The sequence below is a fragment of the Procambarus clarkii genome, unplaced genomic scaffold (genome assembly GCF_040958095.1).
Source record: "Procambarus clarkii isolate CNS0578487 unplaced genomic scaffold, FALCON_Pclarkii_2.0 HiC_scaffold_485, whole genome shotgun sequence".
NCBI lineage: Eukaryota > Metazoa > Arthropoda > Malacostraca > Decapoda > Cambaridae > Procambarus > Procambarus clarkii.
The window spans coordinates 122,886-135,000 of NW_027189518.1; the positions used below are offsets into that span (position 1 = coordinate 122,886).

At 35.8% G+C, this 12,115-nt stretch overlaps 1 long non-coding RNA gene across 1 annotated transcript in view; it reads left to right on the forward strand.

Annotated features, from left to right (window-relative positions):
- The first annotated feature begins 7,812 nt into the window (after positions 1–7,812).
- Positions 7,813–12,115, forward strand: part of LOC138361566 (uncharacterized) — a 7,920-nt gene continuing 3,617 nt past the window's right edge. Inside the window, exons 1-4 of the long non-coding RNA XR_011227031.1 lie at positions 7,813–7,888; positions 10,273–10,435; positions 11,087–11,166; positions 11,863–11,969. This is a non-coding gene — a long non-coding RNA (uncharacterized lncRNA). The remainder of the gene's footprint in view (positions 7,889–10,272; positions 10,436–11,086; positions 11,167–11,862; positions 11,970–12,115) is intronic.

Here is a 12,115-nt window from a genome sequence, read left to right on the forward strand (position 1 = left end):
AATAGTGGCATTTACTATTTTTAAAAGATTATTAAAAAATTTACTGATATGGTGCATTCGGAAGGGCGAAGAGGGAGAACGGCCTGTTGACATAGCTCGGGTGCAGGGGGGGGGGTTGTGTAAAAGCCTGGTTTGTGCCTCGGAGAGGCTATGGGATCCAGTAAGTTCAGTAGAACTTCGGTTTCAACCCTTTTACCCTGTTGTAGCTCAGTCGATTAAGGCAGTGTCTGGGATGCTCCCGGACGCAGGTTCGAATCCTCGTCACGGCCCTTGTGGATTTGTTCATTTGATGCATCACGTTATTGTGATCTGTGTGTGTAATTCTTCACTTGCTACAGCAACAGGAATGTGTGTGTATGTATTTGTGTTGTTGAATATGACCGAAAGTGTAAGATTAATGATTCTAACACAAATCGTCTGAATATTTGTTTTTCTTCACTGTCGAGAGTAGTTAAAAAAATTTACTCGAGTTTATTTTCACACTTTATTTATGGTCCTTAAGTCCCTCTCCTTAATGCTGCTGCTGTTTCTCGCATCTTTGCATCGCTTGTATGTTTGGGGGTTTGGCCTCTTGCTATATATTGATTCCATTTGTGTGTGTTTGGGTCTCAGGCCCTCTCGCAATTTCTGTTGAACAAACCCCTTTTCCTAGTTCTGCATCTCTCCTTTGGTACAAATTTTGTTGTGCTTTTATCATATATTTCACAAAACTTGACATACATTTCATTTACTTCATGTCCTATCAGCAAGTGTTTGTCAAATTCTTTAAGGAAAGTTTATCATCCTGATTGCAGATCTCTAGCGATATTATGTCAACTTCTTGTGGATTCGCAATCATTATTTAATTTACCTTTAGGTGTTCTTTCACCAGCACAGCAACACTGTACCTCTCCCAACCAGTTTAAGATAAAAACTAAGTACTAACTAATTAACTCAATGTAACCTACCTTACCCCCAAAATGACAACCCATGTCTTCTATTTTAAACAATGCTGTTTTGTTGACCAAATTGTATTTTTGTTTTTTTCTGCAATGTTCCCCCCCCCCCCCACCACTCTACCACCACATTGAGTTTAGTAGCTCTGTGCACGTCAGGTGCTGTTTAATATACAGACCTACTCCTCCATTTGACCTAGTTTCTCTATCACATCTATATCACTTTGTGCTTTAGCCCTGGTGGAGCTTGGTCCACCAGGGTGTTGTTTGGAGTGGCCCGCAGATCCACATACAGTCTGCATATGATATACAGTCTGTTGATCAATTAAACTACAGTAGTTAGTTTTATTCACCGAATGCACCAATATGTGTTCATTCTTCCCAGATGAAGGAACTAGGTAATATTCATCATCTGAATGCACCATCTGATGCTTTAACACACTCATGATACACGAGAGGTTTAAAAAACTTTTAAAACTTTTAAAACTTTTTGACCTATGTATTTAAAAGCAATTCTAAAGTTAAAAAGTGTAGCATAGGCCCCTCGCAGAATGTTCTTAATATGATCCTCAGGTTATAGTTTTGTATCTAAAACCACCCCTAGATCTCTTTCTTGATCAGAATTCTTTATAGATCTCAGTGGCTCGATCATAGAAACTGCTCTAAATCCTTGTTGGCCTGGATTGTGGAGGTCATTGGTCTCTATAAAACTAGTAATCTGACTCCTGATCACTCTCAAATAATTTTATTATGTGGGATGTTAGTGCAACTGGTCTATAATTCTTTGCCAATGCTTGTGTTGTGTTGTGTTGTTTTGGTAGTGATGTGCAATGTGTTGTTTTGGTAGTGATTCGTCCAGTTCTGGTAGTAGTGTGGTTGTTGTGTAGTGTAGTACTTGTGTGCTTGTTAATGACTTGTATTCCAGTCTTGTGGGTATCTCCTTTCCCCTACGGGCCAACTGCTTTGTTCTTACCTAGCATTTTGCTTTGTTTGGGTATGAATGTTTGTGTGCCGTATATTTTGCAAAATTTGCCATATATCTCATTATTTACTCCTCTGCCTAGCAACAAGTCTGTCTAATTATACTCATTAACTGTTTTTCAAAGTTCCCCATAGTGTCCTTTATTGAAATCGAGTTCATGAACCGTTTCAATGTTCTTATTTTCTTCTAGATTATATCTTAAAGTATATTTAAATGTTATTGTTATTATTGTTATTAAATGTTATTGTGACATTGCATTGCAATTGAGCTATGTTGTTTACCATACCGTTCATTTCGTGAGTATAAGTATAGATGCCACACTTGTGACAGGTAAAACCATGCCTTTTTTGAAAAACAGCACCGTCTGTTGCACGTAAGAGCAACCCACACTATATTATGTTGCGATATTATTTCAATATTTCCGATTGTATTGATAATTTGAATTTTCATAGATTTCAATTTATTTTCATTTCGATTTAATAATTTTGTGTGACATTGCATTGAAATTGAGCTGTGTTGTTTACCATACTGTTCATTTCATGAGTATAGTTTATTTTTTTATTTTTTTCATTTCATTTTTTTAGCTGTTCTTATTTTTCAGTGATGGGAATATCAGATCATTCCCAGCAAACACAGAACGTTTGTGGACGTTTTTAAATGGTTCCACAAAGGTAATACTGTAACTTTTGACATAAATACGTATATCTGACATTCTTAAAACCAAAGGATATAACTAAAAACATATATTCTTATGACACAGTTTTTTAAGATTTATGTAAAAATTTAAAAATAATAGTAAATGCTATGGTATTATAATGTTTTCATGCTTTATATTTAAGAATAAATAATTTTCAGTCAACATTTAGTTTTTTTTGTTTACTTTCTGTAAAGCTATCCAATTTACGTTCTTATAACATAAATATAACATTTATATGACGTCAGTATAACGTTATTTACACGACATCATTACGTTATTATGATGTTATATTAACGTATAATTCCTGTGTGAAAACCAGAATATATATTGAACTTTATGTTTTAAACATTGTAAAGTTATCATAAAACTTGGATTAGACGGTAAGCATGCTTTACTTATGAAAATATACAAACAAATCAACAAAAACATTTTAACATAAAAAACATAAACATAACATAAATTAATTGCATGCATGGGAGTTAACTGGAACTCTGAAATATTGCATACATGAACCTTAAGGTACAAACCCAGTGTATTTACTCATACAGTTCTTTCCTAAATCTAAATTTTTCCAATTTTTACACTTTGTTTCGAGTTCTGTCTTGTGTTGCTACTTTTAATACCCCATTAATGTCCCCTTTGTTATGTCCATTCATCCCATTGTGCACCTCTACCATATGTCACTCCTAATTCTTTGCTTTTCTAGAGAATGTAATATAAGCTTTGACAATCTTTCTTCATATGACAGGTTAACAGGTAGAACAAAGATTACCATTTATATATGGATAACCATTATAAGTCGGTTTGAATGAGTGAATTGCTGCTTGAAGATAGGTATATACACGTGTGGTACTATCAGATTGCATCGTGGTGAGCCTAAAACCCTTCAGATCCAAGCAAAGGGTAAAATGCCAGCAGATACAATTGCGAACACATTGATACCAAAATGAAAGACATATGACGAGAATTGAGGTAACCAAAGTGAAAAGTGTGTTCACATTACATTGCACTAGAGTGCTCCCAGGTTACTTTCTCTCACTTTCTCTGTTTTGTGTGGATGGTCCGCCGTGCTTTCATCACGTCAGCGGGTGGAGCACGCTGCTGTTTTTGACATTTCATGCATAAATTCCGGTTGGAAATTCTATTGCGAACACATTGATACCAAAATGAAAGACCTAGGATGACAATTGAGGTGACCAGAATGAAAAGAGTGTATACATTTTATCGCTCTTGTGCGCTCCCTGGTAACACGCTCTCGCTTTCTCTGTTTGTTGCGGATGGTAAGCCGGGCTTTTGGAGTTTATATGCCTTTAGTCCTGTAGAGAATTCTATTGCGAACACATTGATGCTAAATTGAAAAACCTAGGATGAGAATTGAGGTAACAAAGTTGAAAAGGGTATACACTTTTCAGTATTATCACGCTCAGCTTTCTTTTTCTGGTACCCTTGGCCTACATTCATCTTGTCGGCGGGTGGAGCGCGCTGCTGTCTTTGACATTATATGCACATAGTTCTGTTGGGAATTCTATTGCGAACGCATTGATACCAAAATGAAAGACATAGGACGAGAATTAAGGTGACAAAGTTGAAAAGAGTATACACTTTTCAGTATTTCCGCACACTACCAGGGAATGTCCAAAAAAAAATGGAGAGAGTGGAGGGGTAACTTGCCCAAAACGCGAAATTGTTTGGGGAGATTAACTTTCGTTCAATACTATTATGCAAGAGGAGCGACACATCTATGGTTCATCCAATAAAATCAGCAGACTTCTAGATGTTACTACTGCTCGGCTTAGACTCGGTTACAAGTATTTCTGGGAATTCTCATTATCTGCCGATGTAGACCTGACCAAATGTTAACTGTCAACAAAATTATTCGCACACCCCTTCGTCACTATGTGATAGTGAATTCAGAGACAATTTTATAACCAATGTACCAACGATGTGTCAATATTTCATTCAAAATTATCTGGTACCAGAAATTTTAGCCAAATATCCCCAGTTTGCTAACTGTAAGTAGTAACAAAGTGATTGTAACCTATCCACCGCTGCCCACTGGATGGGGGGCGGTGTGCAGGACAAACATATCAATTGTGACACTAGCTCTCCACATATGTCAGTTGCTTAATTTAGAAACTGTACTTGTGATCGATCTCGAACCCATTGTTGATGTGACGACTTATACTGAATTTTGTAACTAGCTCATCAAGATTGTAACTTGCTTAGCTAAATGAATTGTGGGGTTCAGTCCCTGAGCCCATTATGTGCCTCTGCAACCCTTTCCACTACCGCCCACAAGATGGGTATGGGATGCATAATAAATGAACTAAACTAACTTTAAGGCATCCTGAAAGAAAGCTTGGAGGGTTTGAAAAATTGCAGAACGAAGCCGTGAGGATAATCCTTGGGTGCCCTCGTACCACAAAGATACTTAATATGAGAAAGGAACTTAATATTCCGAGCGTTGTTTATCGTGTTACTGAAAATAACTGTCAAATTGGTATAAAAATGCTTAGGCTAGCTCATCCTAACCCTTGCACAGAAGCCCTCCAGAATTTCTTTATTGAATGTTGAAAACAACCCTCAAGTTGACTATTTCCGTAACAGCATGCACTCCTGTATGCTAATCCCCACAATCACCAAGCCCACCCGAGTCACTCAAACATCTGCCACTACCCTGGATCACCTTTGGACTAATATAACAGCTCCCCTTACATCTGGGGTAATTTATGACAGAACAACTGACCACTATCCTACTTTCCTCATAGCAAACATTGACACATCACCACCAGAAACCAAAAAACTTTCATTCAGGCTACATAGTGAATCAGCTTTAGGCAATCTCTCTAATGCACTTCACAATATTAACTGGGAATCTGAATTTAATAATTCACAGGATATAAACTCATCAACTAACCTCTTTCTCTACAAAACTCTAAGCCTCTACAACACTCACTGTCCCCTCCTTACCAAACAAGTAACTGATAAAAGAAAAAATAACCCGTGGCTCACAAGTGGCATAATTAAATCAATCAACAAAAAACATGAATACGAAAAGAAATTTAGGAGTGGCCTAATTCCAATGGAAGTAGTTAAAAGGTACTCGTCAGTGCTTACCAGTATCATAAGAAAAGCAAAACTTTCATATTATGAGACTAGATTCAAAGAAGCAAAAGGCAACATGAAAAGCACATGGAATACCATCTCTAACATCCTGGGAACTAAACAACACTCCCACAACCAGATAACACTCTCTAAGGATGGCCTTACACTGTCATCTGACTTAGAAATGGCGAATGAATTTAATAGCTTCTTTTCATCGATTGGTGCTAACCTTGCAAGTAAAATTTACGTTAAAGTTAACGTAAAATTTACGTTAAAGTTAACGCATTGCGTAATAGTGGCTTTAGGCATTGTATGTACTAGCTCTATCTATATATCAATCCATTAATGTAACATCACTTGTATGTATATACCTTACCTGAATAAACATCTGAATCTGAATCTGAATCTAAAATCCCACAGACTCAGACACATATCAACACATATCTCTCAGGCAGCTATCCAAACTCTCTTCTCCTTTCACCAGTCAGCCCGTCAGATGTTGTGTCCATCATACATTCACTAAAAACCAAAGCTGGGAACATCAGTGAAATCTCATCCATTGTATACAAGAGCGCCTCCCATATGCCCTTGCACCACCTATAGCTCTGCTGTTCAACAAATCCCTTGAGTGTCATACATTCCCTGATATCCTTAAAAACGCAAGAGTAACGCCAGTTCATAAAGGAGCTAGTGGATTATGTTGCATCTCTGCTTGCCTTGATGACTGAAAGAAAGCTTAAAGGGCTTGAAAACTTGCAGAACGAAGCCTTGAAGATAATCCTTGGATGTCCCTAGTACCACAAAGATACTTAACATGAGGAAGGAACTTAATATTAACTTAATAATAGAATATGAGTGCATATTCTACTGCATTACTATTTGTAATGATCCTCATATTGTGCTTCAGTAATCCAATGTATAACCCTGAGATGTTTTCCTAATTGTACTTAGGATTCCTTGTTCATTATTGTGTATTGTTCTGATCTGCTTTTGTGTCAAATTCTTGCATCGTACCTGTAAACAATTTTTTGACAATTTTACTGTAATTATCCTACTTAAAATCATCTGTACTTGTAAAGTAAAGCTGTAATGTACCTGTTAAACACTTTTTATCAATTTTACATTTAATTATTTCTCTAAAACTCTGTTTAAGAATTTGCTCAAAGATTAGTTTAAGGACTTGCCCGAAACTCTATATATGCAAGCTAGTGGTTTTACAAGATTATAATTCTAACTTAAGCTCTATGTTGTGTCTTAACCCCCCAATGTACGTTCTTGTATATATATAAATAAATAAAATAAATAAATAACGAGGGATCGAGGCATTAATGCGCAGTACGTGCTTCCCTCATCTGTGACGTCACAGCGCCATCTGACGACAGCATAAACACAGGCGGCCATTTTATGTTCCACCAAGATTAAAAAAAAAAAAATAATTTTGCCCCGAGGGGCGAGTTTATTGGGCAGCGCCCAATGTGTTCGCAATAGAATGTTCTACAAGAACATGTATAAAATAAGTGACACAGAGATTATTGATGTGTGTATTTGTGTGGGTGATTATAAATATGCATGTGTATGTATATATGTATACGTATATATATATATATGTACATGTATGTATGAGAGTGTGTACATGTATATATAACATTAATAATTTTGTAACTAGCGTCAAAAATTGTTATTTGCTTAGCTAAACAAACTAGAGAGTTCAGTTCCTGAACCCATTATGTGCCTCTGTAATCCTTTACACCACCGCCCACGGGATGGGTATGGGGTGCATAATAAAGAAAGATATTGAAATAATAAGGGTATGAAATGTATCAACATAAAACATTAATGTTAATGGCCATCAGGTAAAATCAGGTTATTATTTGTAAAGAATTTAAATGAGTTAAACTAAATACGAACTTAATATGTTTTGCTAACGCAAAAATATATTCCCGAGGTATTGTAATTGCAAATAAATATTTAATACAATTATTTGTATCATTTTTTTTATTTTAGATTTCCGTATTGCTTGATAATATATAATAGCGTTTAGATAATGCTAGCGCTGGACATTCTTTAGGCTCGTTGCATGTTGTGGTAGTCGCCGCCATTTTAAAACCGTGTCGAGAGGGACTGCTGCTGGCTTATCCACAAAATCCTGCTGCATCTTCAATAGTTAAGGTAACTGTTTTCTTTTATTTGCTCTTAGACATGTGTAGTATATATATAAGCTTGTGGTGGTAGGCTGGATGGTGTGTTGATGGCCCTGGAGGCGTGTTGATGGCCTGGAGGCGTGTTGATGGCCCTGGCTGGATGGTGTGTTGATGGTGGTGTTGTGTTGATGGCCCTGGAGGTGTGTTGATGGTGGTGTTGTGTTGATGGCCCTGGAGGTGTGTTGATGGTGGTGTTGTGTTGATGGCCCTGGAGGTGTGTTGATGGTGGTGTTGTGTTGATGGCCCTGGAGGTGTGTTGATGGTGGTGTTGTGTTGATGGCCCTGGAGGTGTGTTGATGGTGGTGTTGTGTTGATGGCCCTGGAGGTGTGTTGATGGTGGTGTTGTGTTGATGGCCCTGGAGGTGTGTTGATGGTGGTGTTGTGTTGATGGCCCTGGAGGTGTGTTGATGGTGGTGTTGTGTTGATGGCCCTGGAGGTGTGTTGATGGTGGTGTTGTGTTGATGGCCCTGGAGGTGTGTTGATGGTGGTGTTGTGTTGATGGCCCTGGAGGTGTGTTGATGGTGGTGTTGTGTTGATGGCCCTGGAGGTGTGTTGATGGTGGTGTTGTGTTGATGGCCCTGGAGGTGTGTTGATGGTGGTGTTGTGTTGATGGCCCTGGAGGTGTGTTGATGGTGGTGTTGTGTTGATGGCCCTGGAGGTGTGTTGATGGTGGTGTTGTGTTGATGGCCCTGGAGGTGTGTTGGTAGCCCTAGCTGGAGGTGTGTTGATGGCCCTATATATACATTATATATATATATATATATATATATATATATATATATATATATATATATATATATATATATAATATATTATATTATGAATATCAGAGGTCCCAGGACAATTATTGTGCATGTGTAGTATGTATATTTATGTAGTATATTTGGTATATTTGGCATATTTAATGGCATTTAGTTAATGCCACTTAGTGGCATGTCTCTGCACCGTTTCCAGTTTGTTGATATGCTTTCTAAGATATGGGCACACCATACAACTGCTGCATACTCCAACTTTGGTGTAACAAAAATTGTGAACAATTTCAAAATTTCTGTTGAAGAAATCCTGTTTCCTAGTTCTGCATCTGTTTTGGTATAACACCTCCTTTTTTACTAGGCCTGCAATTATGAATGCCTTTATAACCAGCTAAGTTGTAGAGTTGGGTATAGTCTTTACTTAGCCAAGTTTCTGTTAAAATGAGGGTCCGTCTAATTACCACAAGCTACACAAGCTTCACAAAGCTTCCTGGCAATACGTTAGTAATGAATAAATATAATAGGTTAGGTTGACCTAACTTAACCTAACCGACGCTTGGATCGTCGACTTGATTTGGCGTCACCAGCTCTTTATTTTCGTCCAATTTCTTTATAAAAAGATCCTTTTTCAGATTAAAATTATGTTTTTTCGTGTTGTACATTCAGCACCAACATTATAATGAGTAAATATATCATATTTATTCATTACTAACGTATTGCCAGGAAGCTGAGTGGGTAGGTCTCGATAAATTTCCTGGTATAATATTATTGTTTGCTATTCTCCATCTTAGACTAGGCAAGTTGAAGTCACCTAGGAAGATAATATGAGGTATCGAGTTCTCCATTTTGTTTATCTGTTCTGTGAATTCCTCGGCCGTTGCATCTGGCGGTTTGTATATTAGAATAATCACTAAATTTATTTTCTCTATTTTTAATCCCAATACCTCTACCACCTCATTTGTAATGTTAAGGAGCTCCGAGCATACAAGGTCTTCCATAGTATACAGACCCACTCCTCCATGTGACCTAATTTTCCTATCACAGTTGTGTACTTTTCGAGACTACATTTCAAATATTCCCTAACATACATGGCTTCTCCCCCCTCTTTGTGTAAAATAGTTTAAATCCATTTATGGGACATTCAGCAAATAGTTCTCTATTTTTTACATTCATCAATGTTTCGGTACGTGCAATAGTATGTATTGTTTCATTGCAGATAACAGCATTTAAATTTTTTTTGTTTCTTAGACTTAGACTCGTACTACCAAGTTGCTGTTGGCAATTGGATAATTTTTTTATGAAGTCATTTGTTATTTTTTCCCCTACTTTAGTAATTTATGCTTTTGATCTCAATTAGTTTTATATCCTAGCTTTTTAATTTTTTCCCCTTATATATTGCCATCTTATCTGTCTGCTTTACATGGCTTAAGCAGAGTCATGTCTGCTTAAGCCTTTGTTATTTTACTAATTTACCTGTTTTAATTATTATTTGTTTTCAAAGTTTAGTTTACCCCATTTTATTTGCTTTTTGCAGTACAATACTTTACTAATAATCTTGTAATAGTAATTGGTAATGTAGCACTTGGCCTTTCTCCTTCAGAATGTATGCACACATTATAGAAAGAAGAAGAGAATACCACACAAGATGGCAGCGTATGTCACGGGCCAAAAAGCGACGCCTAAAAGAACAGGTAAACCTCGAAGTCTTTCAGAGGTTGATAGATGGAAAGCGACTGAATACAGGCAACTCCTTCTCTACACCGGTAAGATTGTACTGAAGGGAATCTTACCCAAAGAATTGTATGACCATTTCCTGACTCTGAGTGTAGCCATTTCTATTCTTGTATCACCTAAATTGATTCAGTTAAATTACAGCCAATATGCACATGATCTTTTGCTGTACTTTGTGTTAAAGGCTCGTGAGCTGTATGGTAAGGATTTTTTAGTGTACAATGTACACTGCCTAACACACATATCCTCTGATGCCAAAGAGTTTGGTAGTTTGGACAGATGTTCAGCATTTCCATTTGAAAATTACCTGCAGCAGGTTAAGAATATGGTTCGATCAAGTAAAAACCCTCTTGTTCAAGGAGGATTTAAGGGATTTACTGGAGAACTTGGCAAAGGTATATTCACAATAGTCGTCTCTATTACTAATGACACTATTGCAGATGAAGGTATCTTTGTAAGATATTGCTATGCCACCTCCTTTTTTTATTAGGCCTGCAGTTGTGAATGGCTTTATTATCAGCCAAGTTGTAGCATACAACATAGCATATATATGTATATGGCATACATATATATATATATATATATATATATATATATATATATATATATATATATATATATATATATATATATATATATATTCAAAATTCGTCAGTGTACTATATTTTTGTTGTTGCTTTTAGGTGATGCTTTGGAAGTCTGGAAGGGCAAAAGAAGAAATTGGCATTTCTACAAAAACAAGAACTATATAATGTTATTTTAAGTAAGTAACCAAAAAATTAAATAATTTTTTTAAAGTTTAAAATTCACTTAAAAATTTAAATTTTAAATTAAAAAATTTTAACCAAAAAACTTAATATTTTTCATATTTGGAACCATTCCATAATATTTTCCCAAGCATAAATGATTATATTTCTATCACTTGCTCTTAAGATTGTTTCATTTAATAGAGGTTGGGCATAATTGTTCTCTGCTGCTAATAGAACTGACTGACTTAGCTATAGGAAAATGTAAACTTAATTGGTTTATCCATTACAGTATTGTGCAGTTTATTTCATGATCCTGTGCTTAATACTTGCATAAATAGTAGATTACAAAATGCATTTTTATATCATTAGTATTGAATAATAATAATGCAAATAATTGACTTATAAATGATGTACAATTAATTGGTAGGTGATATTATATTATTAATATTTTTTCATTCTTGCAAAGCCTTAACAAAGCCATTAACATGTTAATATAAACTTGATCACCTTCCACTTATTTTCTCATGTGCTACCTACATGTACAAAACCTTATTCCTAAATGCATATTTTGTTCTGAAGCTTGTCCTTTATATGTTGTGTATCACCATCTCTGGAGAGTTTTATCTGATTGATGTATAAATTACTTTTAGTTTTACAGAATATTATTGTTATACTGAATTTATTATTATATAAATAACTTAATTTTACAGAATCATCTATCAACGCACATCCACAAGTTGAGGAGGAGGATGTGACCTTCCAGATTTCTCAAGTACTGAAACATAGACCAAACAGGCCTGGTGGATCTAGGTACAAGGTAAAATAATTTAAATTTTTTTTTTTTTCCTAATTGTCCGATATATATATATATATATATATATATATATATATATATATATATATATATATATATATATATATATATATATATATATGTCGTACCTAGTAGCCAGAACGCACTTC